Raw genomic sequence first — 15,897 nt, 5'->3', positions numbered from 1 at the left:
TGCAACAGAACGCTCATGGTTGACAACAATAGGCTCAGGTTCCAAGTTTCCACAAAATACATTCCCTTCACCCTTAAAAGTTTCAACCCAGCCATTTAAGTTGTTGAAACCCACTATATCTGGATTAAATTCATGCACAGAAGTAGTAGAAGCATTAAGAGTACCTGAGTGCTGATTTAAACAGGTTCATTGATTGACCGTGTTAACTGTTTCAGTCCGCCCTCCATTAAATGAAGAAGAGCTCATTCTCCATCTTCCAGCATTAATTTCCTCATTATGAACCCCAGAAAATAATGACTGACTTCCAAAGCCAGCATGTGTTGAAGAAACAAAATCACGAAGTGAGCGGTTACAGGTTTCATATCCGCCTCCTTTCCCTTGTGTATCAACCAGATCGGTTGCTGCTCCACTAGCCTGCCTAAAAGGGAATATGCTGCTCGTTTGAGTGAGATACTCCATTAAATGAGAGAAGTCAGCTTTCAGACTTCTCATTTCAGTATTAAGGCAGGAAATCGCTGAAAACACTTCACGCTGCTGTAAGTTCAAGTTAGACAGATCCGATTGACCTGTTTTTTCCTCCACTCCAAAGCACAGTCCATCCTCCTTGGATTGTGTAGCCATATCCAGCATGCCCAGTTCCATTCAAAAATGACTTAAAACACAAAAACAGCAGAAGGTAACCGCAAATGGTAACTAATAAAAGAAAAAGCAGCTCAGGCACACCAGACAACAGCTCACAGTTAATTTATTGCAGTAAAATTCCACACAAGCACTTTCACACTAACACAAAGCAGGGCTTTATCAAGTGAATAAAAACACATACAATTACAGCCATTTAAATATCCTGCTTCTCAAAAAAAGGTGCCAAATTGTCTTAAAGGTATATAAACTCAATCACTACATACTTGGAAAAATAAAAAGCAATTCACATTTTTTTCTATGTAAAAATAGTACAATCTCTTAAAAAACATAAAACATTAATAAAATATTGATGTAAGTGTATAAAATATACCAATATTAAAATTTTCTGGCCTTCTTTATTTAATATGGCTTAATAGAGATATGGTCATTCAGACCTGGGGGGGGGGGGGTAGTTGCATTAAGCTTCACCTGCCAGTAGGTTTCCAGATAGTTCTCTTTTGTTTCCAAGGGTGCACACTAGTGTGGGGAAGGTAAGAGTTTCGAAATGTACTTTTTCTATGCATCCTAGTTTTTAACCATGTTTCAAACTTATCCACTCTCAATCCCAGTCCTATCATATTTATATGTAAATCTTAAGAAATTTGTGGTAGTGTTCAAATACTCAATGAAATGGGTTAAAGTATCCTCAGGTCCATCCCATATGGCAAAAATATCATCCAAAAATACCAATATAGCTTAATGTATTTCCAATAATCACAATTAAATGCACACATAATTTCCCATTTCAAAAGGACTAGGTTGGCATATATAGGGGCTAGGCTGCCCCCTTAGCTACACCTCTAATCTGTTTGAACGTCTTCCCCTCAAAGCAGATGTAGTTGTTCTCTAACGCCATCCTCATGACTACAACTAATGCATATACTTCCAAATTGAGTAAATAGCTTTTCTCATTAAGAATTGCATAGAAAAATTCCAAACTTTCTTTGGTCCTTGGAAACAAAAGAGAAGTATCATGAAAGGTCAGATGATCAGGGCAGCCAGGATGACCTCGGAGATAAATTACTTCTTGGATGAAATAGAGTTGGTTTCCAAACTATTTAATGGCAATGGGTACCTTGTAAGTTTAATTGAGGAGGTAGCCTTGGAGGTTATTGAAGGGTGGAGTGTCAAATATGTGCCCTTACTAGGTGAAACTCAACAAATCCTTTCATTTCATAGGTGTGATAATGAGAAACATTTCACAAGGGCATTGGTGATTCAATATAGCCACGCTTCACAGAAAATGAAGGGCTTGATTAAGAATAATTGGAAAATGTTAACATTTAATCAAGACATTGTGGAAAAAATAGGTGAGAGTTGTAAATTTGTTTTTAACATGGGTACCAATTTAAAAAAAAGTTTTTGAGAGACACAGGAATGAGATAAAACATCAGGGTGATTTTGGAACTAGAAAATGTGGAAGATGTGGGTACTGTAAATACATTATTGGTAAGGAACAAATAATGTTGGACAATAATGTGAAAAGTGTTATACATTTTAGGTGGGACAACTGTATGACTAAGGGTAAAGTTTACTTGGCTTTATGCAAAGATTGCCCTAGTTTTTATGTGGGGAAATCTGAAAGAGCACTGGAAAAGTGTATTTACGAACACATGTATAATATTAGGAGGAAGAGTCTGAAAAATGCCCTTTATAGGCACCTCTCTGCACAGCCTGGTCATACTGGATTTCTTTTTGGAATTTTGGAACAGGTCTGTGTGGACCTTAGGCGGGGTGCCTGGAGAATTGGCTCAGTTGTAGGGAAACCTATTGGCAGGTGAAGCTTAATGCAACTAACCCCCCAGGTCTGAATGACCATATTTCTATTAAGCCATATTTAATAAAGAAGGCCAGAAAATTTTAATATTGGTATATTTTGGACACTTGCATCAATATTTTATTATTTTTTTATGTTTTTAGAGATTGTACTATTTGTACATAAAAAAATGTGAATTGCTTTTTATTTTTCCAAGTATGTAGTGATTGAGTTCATATACCTTTAAGACAATTTGGCACCTTTTTTGAAAAGCAGGATATTTAAATGGCTGTAATTGTATGTGTTTTTATTCACTTGATAAAGCCCTGCATTGTGTCAGGGTGAAAGCGCTTGTGTGGAGTTTTACTGCAATAAATTAACTGTGAACTGTCGTCTGGTGTGCCTGAACCGCTTTTTCTTTTTTTTTATTACTTCATAAAAATATATACATTACTGTGGTCAAAGAGAATGTCTAGCTATTTATATGTAGTCAAAAATATTGGGGAGAATTCAATAAAGCCTACATGGATTGATTCTTCATATAGGCATAGTGGCATGGCCCCAACACGGAACATGGCTGCCGAGCAATCCAGTAAAGAGGTCAGAGGGGCATGCACTAGTGTGCAGACATGGTAGTGTCTGCAGAATGCAAATCACCTCATAAGCTGGAGAAATCCATGCAAATGAAGTTAATTTGCAATATAATAAGCAGAAAGGCACCCGTGTAAGTGCTGAATTGGTGTAAGAAATGTATGTGGAAAAAAATCATGCACTGGAGTGTAAATTTTAAACAGAGGCTGTAAAAGCCCCCCAAAAAGGGTGGATATGGAACTGTAGGCATGCAAATGGCCAAAACTCTGGCCAGTGAGTCCAGAAAGCAATGCAGATCATTAAAAAATATGTTTTTAATACATATATTAGGTTTACATGGTGCTGCGTAAACACGCCGTAATGGCAAAAAATAAAAAAAATGTAAAAAAATGAAAATTTGACATTTGCAAAAATATTGCATTATAGTGCCCAGCATGCAGAGTCTTACAATAGCAGGTGTCAGTGGTTGCTAAGAAAGTAGGCCATGGAGTAGTGAAGTATCCAGGGTATACACAATTAGCTGTATATAAATGAGCTAGGGTTACTGAATAGCAAAAAGGGCCACTGTGTCCACAGGTACAACCCATGGTAGGGTTAAAACCATGTAGGTAGTAGTAGTAGACAAGGTAGCCAACATCAAAAGGGTTGTGTCAGTCTATGTTTAAGCAGAGTGGGGCTTAGCAGTGCCTGTTTGCGGTCAGCTAAGAACAAATAAACAGGGGGTGCATTTGATGTTGCTAAGCTCTGCTTAGGCCCGCAGCATGTGTTTTAGCTCATTTAGAAAAGCTAACCATGCCTGTGCACAGGGGAGGGTCAAAACTGCTGTCCACTGTTTACACTAGCACCATGGGTTTTTATGGCATGCCACACTGCTTAGCAGTGAAAGAAATAGGAAAAAAAATTAAAAAAAAAAAAGAAAATAGTCTGGGAAAGCCAATCAGGTAAAAATAACTGATAAGCCCTGTTCAACGGACACTGGCCCATTCAAACCCCCAATGCTATACCTATCAGGTGGAATGCAGCATAATGAGCCAATCACACAGGCTGCATCTGCAGCATACCACTATAAAGTATGCATACACCCTACTATCTGATTTTCCCACATACTCTGCACCACTGGAGTACATACTTGGGAATTTTAACTGACAAAATGCTAGGGGCTGCTCTACTACATCTGTATGTGCTTGAGGCTATGGTCAGTGATGATGCTGATGTTGACAATAGGCACAGACTGAGAAGAAGAAGTGTTCAGGCCCAAGTTAACCTTCTAGGGGCTACATGAGCTGGAGATTGTAAAGCGCTACAGGGTGGACAGGGACATACTGCAAGAACTCACTGAGCTCTGCCGTCTTCAATTCAGACGCACAGCCAACAGAGGGGAACCCATCCAAGTGGAAACAAGGGTATGAGTAGCCCTTAGAATATTAGCTACAGGCACTTTTCAAAGACCAACTGAGAACTTAATAGGGGTCTCACAGGCATCTGCATCCAAGGTACTCCACCAGTTCCTGGATGCCATGCAAGCCTATGTCAGTGAGCACATTTATTTACCCTGCACTCCTGAGGAGAGGGTCAACAATATGCATCTCTTCCAACATGTAGCACACTACTGAGCTACTGAGTGCCATTGACTGTGCTGATGCGCACATCAAAGCACCACTTGTTGAAGATGGTAGGGTCTACGTCAACCACAAGGGATATCGCTCCATCAACTGCCAGGTCATGTGCAATGCCCATGGCATTATCATGAATGTGTGTGCTGGCAGCCCTGGCAGCTACCATAACTCTCATATCTGGCATGCCTCATAGTTCTACCAGATGTTTGCCAAGGGGGACAATCAGTACGGCCATCTACTGGTGGATGCTGGCTATGCACTGGAACCGTGGATGATGACACCCATCAGAAATGTGCACACACCCACTGAAGAATGCTATAATAAGGCACATGCACAAACTAGGAACATCATAGAGTGTGTTTGGGCTGCTCAAATCACAGTTCCGCTGCCTTGATATATGTGGTGGAGCCCTGCAGTACTCTCCAGCCACATGTGCACACATGTTCACAGTATGTGCCATGCCACACAATATGATCCTGTCTAAACAGCTGTAGCAGGAAGATCACAGGGAGTGGACGCACAACCCTCCACCAGTGCCAAGGTCCCCACAGACACAGGTGGACTCAGAGGAGGTACCCCCCTGAGCCTGTCTCTGTAGGCAGATGTAGGCATGCTCAGTATGCCATGGCCTTGGCAAGGCAACACATAGCACATGCACTGACAATGTAGTGTCCTAGGGATTGACTCCTCACTCTGACTCACATACATAATAAAAAGCATGCCAGCCACACCACACAACCTGTGCCTTACCATGTATTGTCAGTGTACTGCAGGCATCAAGCAGAGACAGCCCTAAAGCACTGTTATCTCAACTGCTGCATGGACAAGGTATTCATGCATCAAGCAGAGACAGCCCTAAAGCACTGTTATCTCAACTGCTGCAGGGACAAGGTAAGTCACTCTTCTGTACAATAAATGAATGGGGTGGGGTAGTAGACTGTGGTAGCATATGTATGGACCTGCCACATGTATGCAAGGGAATAAAGTGAACTACAGGGATAGCTGCAGACACTTGACAGCTGTGTGGGACAACAGGATCTCTCTGCCTAATACTGGCTAACCCATAATATACAGTAGGCCCCAAACCAGTAAAACTCACTACACTATGCCAGGGAATTACAACAGCAGGGCCACAAGACAGATGCTTGACTGTCCACGCTAGAGTCCCCTACCCCAACACACCTGTGTTCCCATACAACTGCAGTAATAGTATGTTTGCAAGGCAATAACAGCAGACCACACAATACCTGGGCTGTCCCAATCAACCTGGTGATATGTACCATTTCCCAAACATGCAGGGGGCAATCTGCTATGTATGTCTGTGCTTGATAGTGTCAGGATATAAGTTGCACTGTCTGGTGGCTGTTGTGGCTTAGTGGACTAGGTACATTACCATGGCTGATGGGGTACATGGTTTGACACTGGCTGCACCTACTGTTTTGCATGTGAACTACACCTATGGTAGGAGCTCTACAGACTGTCCATATGTCAGTATTTCTTACTGCAATAAAGCTGGACAAAGACAGAGACAATAGGACAGGGGACCACAGATATGGACAGTATACATCTCTGAGTAACCTAGATGGTGGCTAGTACAACAGCATGTTGTAACAAGTCAGTGTAGCACCAGGATATAAAGGCTGACACATAACTATGTCAGTACTTACAACAAGTTAGTGGGTACCTTCCATACTTCACAAATGTACAGAGTTTCACAGAATGTCCACATTTATGCTTCATATATCTGTTCTGTTTGCCATGACATTGCAGTTTTCTGGCAAACTATTGGCAAATCAATAAAGGTTGCTGTGAGAAATAATGACAGACAGTTCAGATGCAGACTTCATGCCCATCAGAAAATGCATGCTAATACAAAACCATTCTACCAACTGTCTATGTTTATAAGAGCAATATTAAAATCTTGCCCCCATGTTTGGGCTGTGTTCCACCGTTATATCTGACCCTGTCCAGATATTTGGCTGTATGTGTTTGAGAGGGAAGTATGGGAAACATGTAGCCTTATAATAATGGTACAACACAAACCATCTGAGGACCAGAGCAGACGTATGGGGCAGAATGCTGGACAACCTGCAAAATAAGGACAGTCAGAGGTGTGAAGGCAAAAACCCTGTGCATGGTGTTACATCTATTACCCTAGTCACAACATACATACAACTACATAGAGCAGCAACTATGGACAAAGCCAGGAGCTGGAGCAGGGAAGGACAAAGGCCCACATATAAGGGGAAGGAGGAACTACTGGCCAGACAAATGTAGAAAGTGCAGAATAGAACAGTTAATGCAGTAGCATGGGTTCACTGCAGTGTATGGAGTCAGTAACCCAAATGCCTGTCAGTGGTTCCTCACATCAATCTATAATGATCTGCCACTGACATACCAAGAAATCACAGTGCTGTGTAAAGTGTGTGTGTGCATGTGTTTGTGTGTGTGTGTGTGTGTGTGTGTGTGTGTGTGTGTGTGTGTGTGTGTGTGTGTGTGTCTGAGTGTGTGAGTGTGTTTGTGCGTGTGTGTGTATATATTCCACATACAGCAGAATACATATGTCCAACAGGCCTATGTCTGTGCAGTGATCACTCATTTTATGGCCCTGTGACTACTGTCCTCCACAACAGTGGTCTCCATCAAAGCAGCTACTGATGTCATCTACACCAACAGCAGTGGCAGAAACTATCCATTAACATAAGCTCTGTGGCATATGCGGTAACTGCGTATCATTATAGTGTATACAGCTAGATGGGTCGTGGTTCTAATCCCAGCAATGACAACTCAGTGAGTGTGTGAAACTATATCCCCTTGCTGCTGTGTTTATTTCTTGCCTATGAGTGTGCAATGCCAATACATTTTAAACCATGTGCCTACCTGTGAACCTCCCCATTGGCCTACGTTACAGGGTTTGATGATGTCATCCACCTTAGATGCACATTTGCACATTCTCCAGGCACATAAGCTCTGTGGCGCATGCGATAAGTATGTAGCACTATAATGTATACAGCTAGATACGGAGTGGTTCTAATCTCAACAACAGCAATTCAGTGCATATTAGTATATCCCCTGAAGCTGTGCGCATGTCTTGCTTATGTGTGTGCAATGCCAATACATTTTAAGGCCTGTTTCACTCTGCTAACCCCCCATCGGATTACTTTACAGGTCCTGCTGTGTCATCCACCTTAGATGCACAGTTAGACACTCTCCAGGTACATAAGGTCTGTGGCATATGTGATACGTATGTAGCACTATAGTACATAAAAATAGATAGGTAGGGGTTCTAATCTCAGAACTGGAAACTGTGTGTGTGTGCGTGTGTGCGTGTGTGTGTGTGTGTGTGTGTGTGTGTGTGTGTGTGTGAAGTATATCCCCTGTAGCAGTGCGGCTGCCGTGTGTGTGTGTGTGTGTGTGTGTGTGTGTGTGTGTGTGTGTGTGTGTGTGTGTGTGTGTGTGCGCGCGTGTGTGTGTGTGTCTTAAAAGCACAGTTACAGACTCTTCAGGCACATAAGCTCTGTGGCACATGCAATACATACATAGCAGTACAGTACACACAAGTAGATACATACAGATTCTAAGCTCAAAACTAGCAACTCTGTGTGTATATACATATGCCTAGCAGCAGTGGGGTTGCCTTCCCTGTGTTTGTGTGCAGTGGTTATACCATTTTAATGGCTTGTGCAAATTTGTTAAACTCTCCCAGTGGCAACCTTTACAGCACTTGCAGATGTCATCCACCTGAATAATAATGTCCAACACTACAAAAAGATATAAGTTGTGTGGCACATGCAATATGTATGTAGTGCTATAGTATGTACAACTAGACAGGTAGGTGTTGTGGTTCATGAGTGTGTGTGTGTGTGTGTGTGTGTGTGTGTGTGTGTGTGTGTGTGTGTGTGTGTGTGTGTGTGTGTGTGTGTTTGTGTGTGTGTGTGTGTGTATTTGTACATGTACATGTATCCCATTGCAGTAGTGTGACTGTGTTAGGCCCAACACCTGTCCCACCGTGCAGGTTGCAGTCCATGTTTGGCCAGGTGTGTCCTGTGAAAACAACTAAAACAAAGGTCCCAAGAGTGTAAGACAACAAACATTTTCTACATGTGTATAATAGTTGCATAAACCAGTTATTTTACATTAGAAACACATGAATGTTCTGAGACATAGCATAACCTAGGAAAATGCTTCAAAATTAAGATGTCATATTGGCAGACCAAGAGAAGTCTTGCCCTTTGCACTTGCCAAGGGTATTGTTTGTCCTACCAACTATCATGCTACTACAAGACGTTTCACACATTGAGCATTTGTTAAGGTGGCAATCCTACTTTGTGTTGACTATGTGTGTGCAATATGTGTGTGGGTAGCCGCTGTCCCTACATAACCCACATGTATCTAGGCATGAATGCTAACCACCACCACCCACTTATGGTGGTACTGACTAAGGCTGTGGTGACAGTAAATTGTGTGCTGTCTGTCACTGACCCACCAAATGATGTCAATACACTGCAACAGGTTCTTACATCGGGTACAGACTGGTGACAAAGTCCTGGCCTCAAGCTAAATGTAGAAAAAAGTACCATCATACCATAGAGCAAGGACATGGCCCCACCATTTGCCACATCATTGGCAACCCCATAAACACACAACCTGTGAGAGACCTGGGTACCCAGTTTGATAACAATGTTGCATTCAACCATCATGTAGTGGCAGTGGTCAGAAAAGCCTTGTACATGGTGCAACTCATAGGTAAAGTGATTGCATCCAGAAGAAAGGTGGGCATTACCTCGGTATAGTCCTCAGCCAGTAGAACAATAATTTAATACAATGGCCCATTTGATATGTACCTATCCAGACATCTGAAACAACTGGAAAGGGCATGGAAATACCTGCATAGATAATCCATGTCCTCCAACACCTGTCCTGTGCAGACAGCTTGTAATCAGTAGTGCCCCACTCGGTATCAGACAGGTTGCCCAGAGATGGGCTGTGACATGCCTGCAACCAAGAATTTGTCCCTGCTCTTCAACAGCTGCCTCATATATGTGAGCCTACTTCCCCACACATTACCAGCACAACAGGCCTGAATCTGATAGGCAACATCAACAAAACCAGCCAGCCAGACAGGTTTGTCTCCCATTGGCTGTCCTCTCTCTTAGGAATGCACTTCCCATACATGTCAGAGTACCATGCAGACCCTCATCAAATACAACCATGATGAGGGGATGGGATACCACAAATCTGTCCCTGGGGTCCCACCTGTGTCCCTCAATGACAGGGGCAACAGGTGCTGATAGATGATTCTATTGGGGATAAACTAGGCTTCTTAGGGAACCAGGGTCATTACTGTAGTAGCCGTCTACGATCCTATGAACCTATGATCCTACTGAATTCCCAGGTGACATGTATCAAGAGTAGCATGCTTTGTCAGGCAGCATGCATGCAAGATTACACTGTCTGTCCCCATTGCCCCTGACACACTGTCCTACACATATGCATATAGTTAACTGCGCACATGGACAGCCGTACCTTGGTGATATCACATTCCTGTGTTGCCACCATGCTATCCTGAGCCACTGTATTGGCAACAGTCCCCTGCAGTGTAGACACACAGATACCCAGAACAGAAACAGAAAAGGTCTTGGAGACAGCGGTCAGTCAGCAATACTAACACCAAAGCACCATCATGGAACAGAGGTACATACATTGTGGTGTGTACTCATGACACATGCCAACAGATACCATCTTTCAGGGCATAACACTACTGCACTACTAACTGTCAGTAACTGTACTATAGTCACCCTGCACATCAGACACATATTAGAATGCCCCTGCATCGATGGAATGGATGACAGGGATGTGGCACAGGTATCATCACATGCACAGGGTGTGGTGTGAGGTTGCCAGAGGCCTAGGCTATGACACACAGTGGACATTGTGTGTGTGTGTGTGTGTGTGTGTGTGTGTGTGTGTGTGTGTGTGTGTGTGTGTGTGTGTGTGTGTGTCTGGAGGGGTGCTGGTCAGCTGGGCCATGGAAAGGAGCTATGTGTGTCTGGTGATGACCTGCATGAGACAGGGATGTGTGAGTGCGTGTACACAGTCACGGCATGGGCTAGCCCTACATGAGGGTATGTTGGACAGGTGTGGGCCACATATGGCAGAATGTACAGTTCACCATCTCTGGACATGAGCATGCGAACTTGTCCCACCAGGAGTGCCACTGACACCACCATGACCAGGGTCAGATGCAGTATTACTAGCTGATGGTGACTGGTGTCTACTGGGTTGGCATCCCTCGCAGGACCACCAAGGACCACGTACCCATGGCCTGCCACATTGTGGTGTGTACAGTACCTCCACTTCAGTACTGCTGTTGGTACTGCCACTACGGGAGTGTGACTGTGCATGGCCACATGGGTTCTCAAGCTCTTGCTGTTGCTGACCTATGTCCACATGTCTGATGCACTACTCCCACCAAATTTCCAGCACGGACATTGCATGGCTCAAGAGTGACAATGTCTCACCACACCATCTATCCACTACATCAGTGACATGATGTAGAGCATCATCAATGCTGTGGATGGAGTCATGAATGCCAGGCAGTGATGCACCCATGATCCTGAGCATCCATCTGGTGTTGTTTTCAAAATGTGCCTGTGCCTCCAGGATGGAAAGAAACATGCATCAGGTGACATGTGCTGTGACACCTCTGACATGTGCTGGATGGCCAGCAGTCCTCCTTAGAGCACCCCTGTCAATCTGCCTGTGTGGGACCTCACCAGCTCCCTGGTAATGGCTACTGTCCAGACTCACAGATGCAATAGTTGCCACATCCTCCTGTATGATGCCACCACCCTCAAACTGTCCAATATCTGTGGCTGCAGGGGACTGGGTATGTGTTGGCATGCTGACTGTGTGCAGGGACATTGGTGGATGAAGTTGGATGTTAACACATGGCACAGATTCAGCCTCCAACACCACCTGTGCCTTACTATGGCCACCATCATCATCAGAGTCCAATGAGACACTGACATCAGGCTGTGAGAGGGATAGACTCCAACCCCCATGGTCACATGTGAGGAGGAAGACAACATGAATACATTAATTCCTACACACACACACACACACACACACACACACACACACACACACACACACACACACACACACACACACACACACACACACACACACACACACACACACACACACACACACACACACACACACATGTGAGGTGCCACAAATGCATTCTACTTACCGCACCTTATTACTGATCTCATGCACAACACACATGCAGATCACAGCAGACACAGACAAGATAGGCCCTTAACAACATGCAGTCCAGCTACCTCCAATTAATGTTGCCAGTACTGTGCACTTGTGAGATAAACAACATGTCAGTGTATGTGCTGAACCTTTACCTAATAAACAGTGCACCTGTGTCCAACAGACAATTGCTGACTTCCTAGACTTTCATAAAAATACCTTCAAATATGTTACAGCTCCTGAAAATATGCTACTGTGATTACAGATGTAATACACTGCAGTAAACCCCTCCACAACTGAACATACATGCATTGCAATATGGCTAAGCTTAGCAGTTGTGTCCATGGGAAACTGGCAGCCCTAAACATCCCTAGGGTATAGATGAGCCATAACACAACAGTATTGCATTCACTGGCTACAGGGTGATGGACTCCAGCCACACCAGAGGTACCTATGGAATTGTGGGGGAGGGTATTGTGAGCAGACACAAATGTGGCATCGGTACAAGGTAATATGTGCATATAACAACATGTATAGTAAGAACTGTGATAAAGCTCACATTGATGATATTCACACTATGTGTGCACACGTGCATTACAGACCCTCCCAATGCACATTGACCTGACATTCGTGTACAGGAATGCAGAGGCTGCCACTATGACTGCTACAGTATTAAAGTGATGGCCACAGGAGGATTACCTGGACATACCTCCATTGTGGAAACTGTGCCACCCACCTTCACGACATATGGATGGATCTTTAAGAGCTGGTGGCTGAACCTATGTTTGCCAGGAACTCCTCTGTGGCCGAGAGTGGTTATTGTGTTGCAGGCCCTCCACCAGTGCTAGCATGGTACCTGGCCACAGCGGTGGCCCTCTGCCATGCATTATTTATCATATCAGTGGCCAGGAGTCGGACCTGCTCATAGATCTTTTCCTGTAGCCTGATGTGATTTACAGATATCATGAGGTCTGCCCACACTGCAGCACATTGATGCAGATTATGGAAACTCTTTAACAACAGGATCTGATGCTGGAGTCTCAGTCCGTCAAGTATGGGATCATTCTCTGTTGCTGAAAATGGAGGGTGCCTATGGCTGTACATCACTCCTGGAAGACAAGAAGAGGGGAACACATCACAGGACCACATACATTCTCTCCATTATGTGCACACCCTGCACATTCACATTTGCCAGCACTATCCTCCACTAACTACCACATCATACCCCACTATCTATCACCACAGTATGTATGTGGCTATCAGCAACATAGTGGCAATACATCATGTGTTACCATCTTGATCTTTCTGTTGCCTTCTAGTTGCTGCATTTTCTCTAAGGTGTTCAACTGCATCTTTTCTGTTGCAACTATTACTGCTTGTTTATAGCCTGTCTACATCATATGCACTAGTGTCAGCCTCCTACTTTTGTTTTAAACACCTGGGTTGTAGGCCCACCCCTTAGGTCTCCCTGGCCTTCCTCCCTCAGATTCTGGAAAATATGGCTTGACAATGTCCTACAGTTTCCCATGCCAGTCTGGTTGATATGGGCATCCTGGCACAGTATAGCAACTGCCTCATGTACATGGACAACCATCCACAATCACCTCCAATGAACACAATTTGTGACAGATGCAATGACATCAGGAACCTACAGTCCATGCTCTCTCCCTCTCAAGCCTGCATATGTGGCATCAAACAGGTTGTTAACACAATAAGTACACCTCACACACCACCCACACCTACACAACACACACTCATTTATGTGGAGGTCTTCAACATCCACATCCACATATGAAGGAGACCTCCAAGGCAAAGACACACATGAACTCCACAGCCCTCCACAGCACATACCATGCATAGCCACACAGCCACAAAGGCATCACCATTAATCAAACATATTAGTCATAGAAGACTCCATTGTGAGACACACAAATGTGTCTCTCACCAGGATGTATATGGGGAAGGTCACAGTTACTTGTCTGTCAGGTGCCAGAATCTGCCATATCACATATGCACTGCAGTATCTCAGCAACAGGTACTGTTATGAGTCTGTCACAGTCCATGTTGGCATGCCTGAACTGAGACGTACCTCCCTGGACTATATGCAGTGAGACATGATTGAGCACACTGATTATGTTTCCCGGGCAGGTATGTCCCTAGCCTTATGCAGCATTCCGCTGTCACCCAGAATGATGCTGCAATACAATCAGGAAATTATTGACCTTAACAATTGGCTTATTTTCTGGAGACATTCCAAGGGGATCCAGTACCTGTCATCCTGGAATGATATGATCAACAAAACACGATGTTTTGCCATAGAAGGCCTCCATCTCACACAGGGGACACTCCATGGGCAGTTAACCATTGCAAAGACACCTATCCAAAGCATAGGTAGCTACTGGCCCCCATATGTAACCAGAAAGCCCTTCTGCCTATATGGACCTGATCAACTCTATCAGGATTCCAGTCTGTACCCTGATCCTTGCGACTTTAACTACCCAAACATACATTGCAGGAAGTACAAATGGCAGCACACAAATGCCCAGAGATCCATCAACAGTGGAAATGCAAACATCTTGGAGCAGCTAGGTACTACCCCCACAACAGGTGAAGGTCTGTTGGAGTTGATATTAAACAAAATGGGTAACCACTGCAGCATCTTCACAGTATCATCCTCCATGGTCAAACCAACCATAAAGTGGTCACGTTTGCAGTCACCATCTCCCACAATACACATCTAGCTAGGGTCAGACATATAAACAACTCCAAAGCTGAATACAGCCTCCTGAGGGATGGTATAAACAGCTTTGCAGGCCCCATCCTCTCTGTAGGAACTGGCACCAATATCTAAAAATACACAAAAGTGCTATATGTGCATTTGTATAGATGCATGGAGTCAGGTATACTCGACAGGACTACATCATCCTCTGCAAGGATACGTAAACCTGTGTGGTGGACATCTGCAATAAGTAGCGTGTATAACAGGGATGACATACTGCAGTCCAAGACAAAGAAGGAGCAGGTACCCAGTTTGAAGCAATGTCTCCTTAGCCTGCACAAGCAAATAAGAGCACTACTGTAATCCTGAAAAGCAAACACGAACTCACATTGGCAACATCCACTACAGACAATCCTATCTCCTTCCTCACATATCTCTGCAACATCAAAAGAAGCAGTCAGATCTTCTCAGTAGTGGTGGTCAAGGAAACCATATATACAAGTGCTGTGGGTATGGCATACTTAATGCCTGACAGAGTCAGTGTAGACTTCACCCCCTGTTCCCCCAATAAGTACATCAGGACATCCCTCAAATATGTAGGGAACAGGTCATCACTGCCATCTCAAAGTCATGGTATACAGCCATCATGGGAGCTGAGCACATCACAGGATGCATCCTACAGGAGCCCAAGCATGACCTTGCAGCACCAGAAGGCACTGTATTCAATCAATGGCTGAATACTGCCTTTGTCTCAGCCAAGTAGAGGACATCCACTGTCACCCCTTTACACTAAGGTGGGGCGTCCAGCAATCCAGCACATTAAATACCTATCAGCCTAAGTAGGCTGATCTGCAAGACCATAGAACAGTTTAAATAAACCTCATTAACAAGGACATTGGCAACCTCCACACACTCAATCACATACAGGTAGGCTTTGTCAAGGGGTGATCATGTCTGTTACATTTAGTTGACCACTTAGACACAGTCACCAAAGCCATGGACGAAGGGGAGACAGTGCACACTACCTACCTTGACTTGGCCAAAGACATTGCCAGTATTTCCCACTTACTCATAATAGATATACATTCCCAACTAGGCATCAGTCCATATGTTACCAGAAGGGTAGCTCATTGGTGCACTGTCAGAACCCACATAGTCCACATAGGGGCAGCTACCTGAAGAGGTAGACCCATAACTAGCAACATAACCCATTTTTTGTGTTTGGGCCTCTATTATGTGTGATTTACCCTTCTGATTTGCACGGCACA

The sequence above is a fragment of the Protopterus annectens genome, chromosome 5.part0, assembly GCF_019279795.1.
Source record: "Protopterus annectens isolate FY-2018-M chromosome 5.part0, PAN1.0, whole genome shotgun sequence".
In the NCBI taxonomy this organism is placed as follows: Eukaryota; Metazoa; Chordata; order Ceratodontiformes; family Protopteridae; genus Protopterus; species Protopterus annectens.
This window is presented reverse-complemented; position numbering follows the sequence as displayed.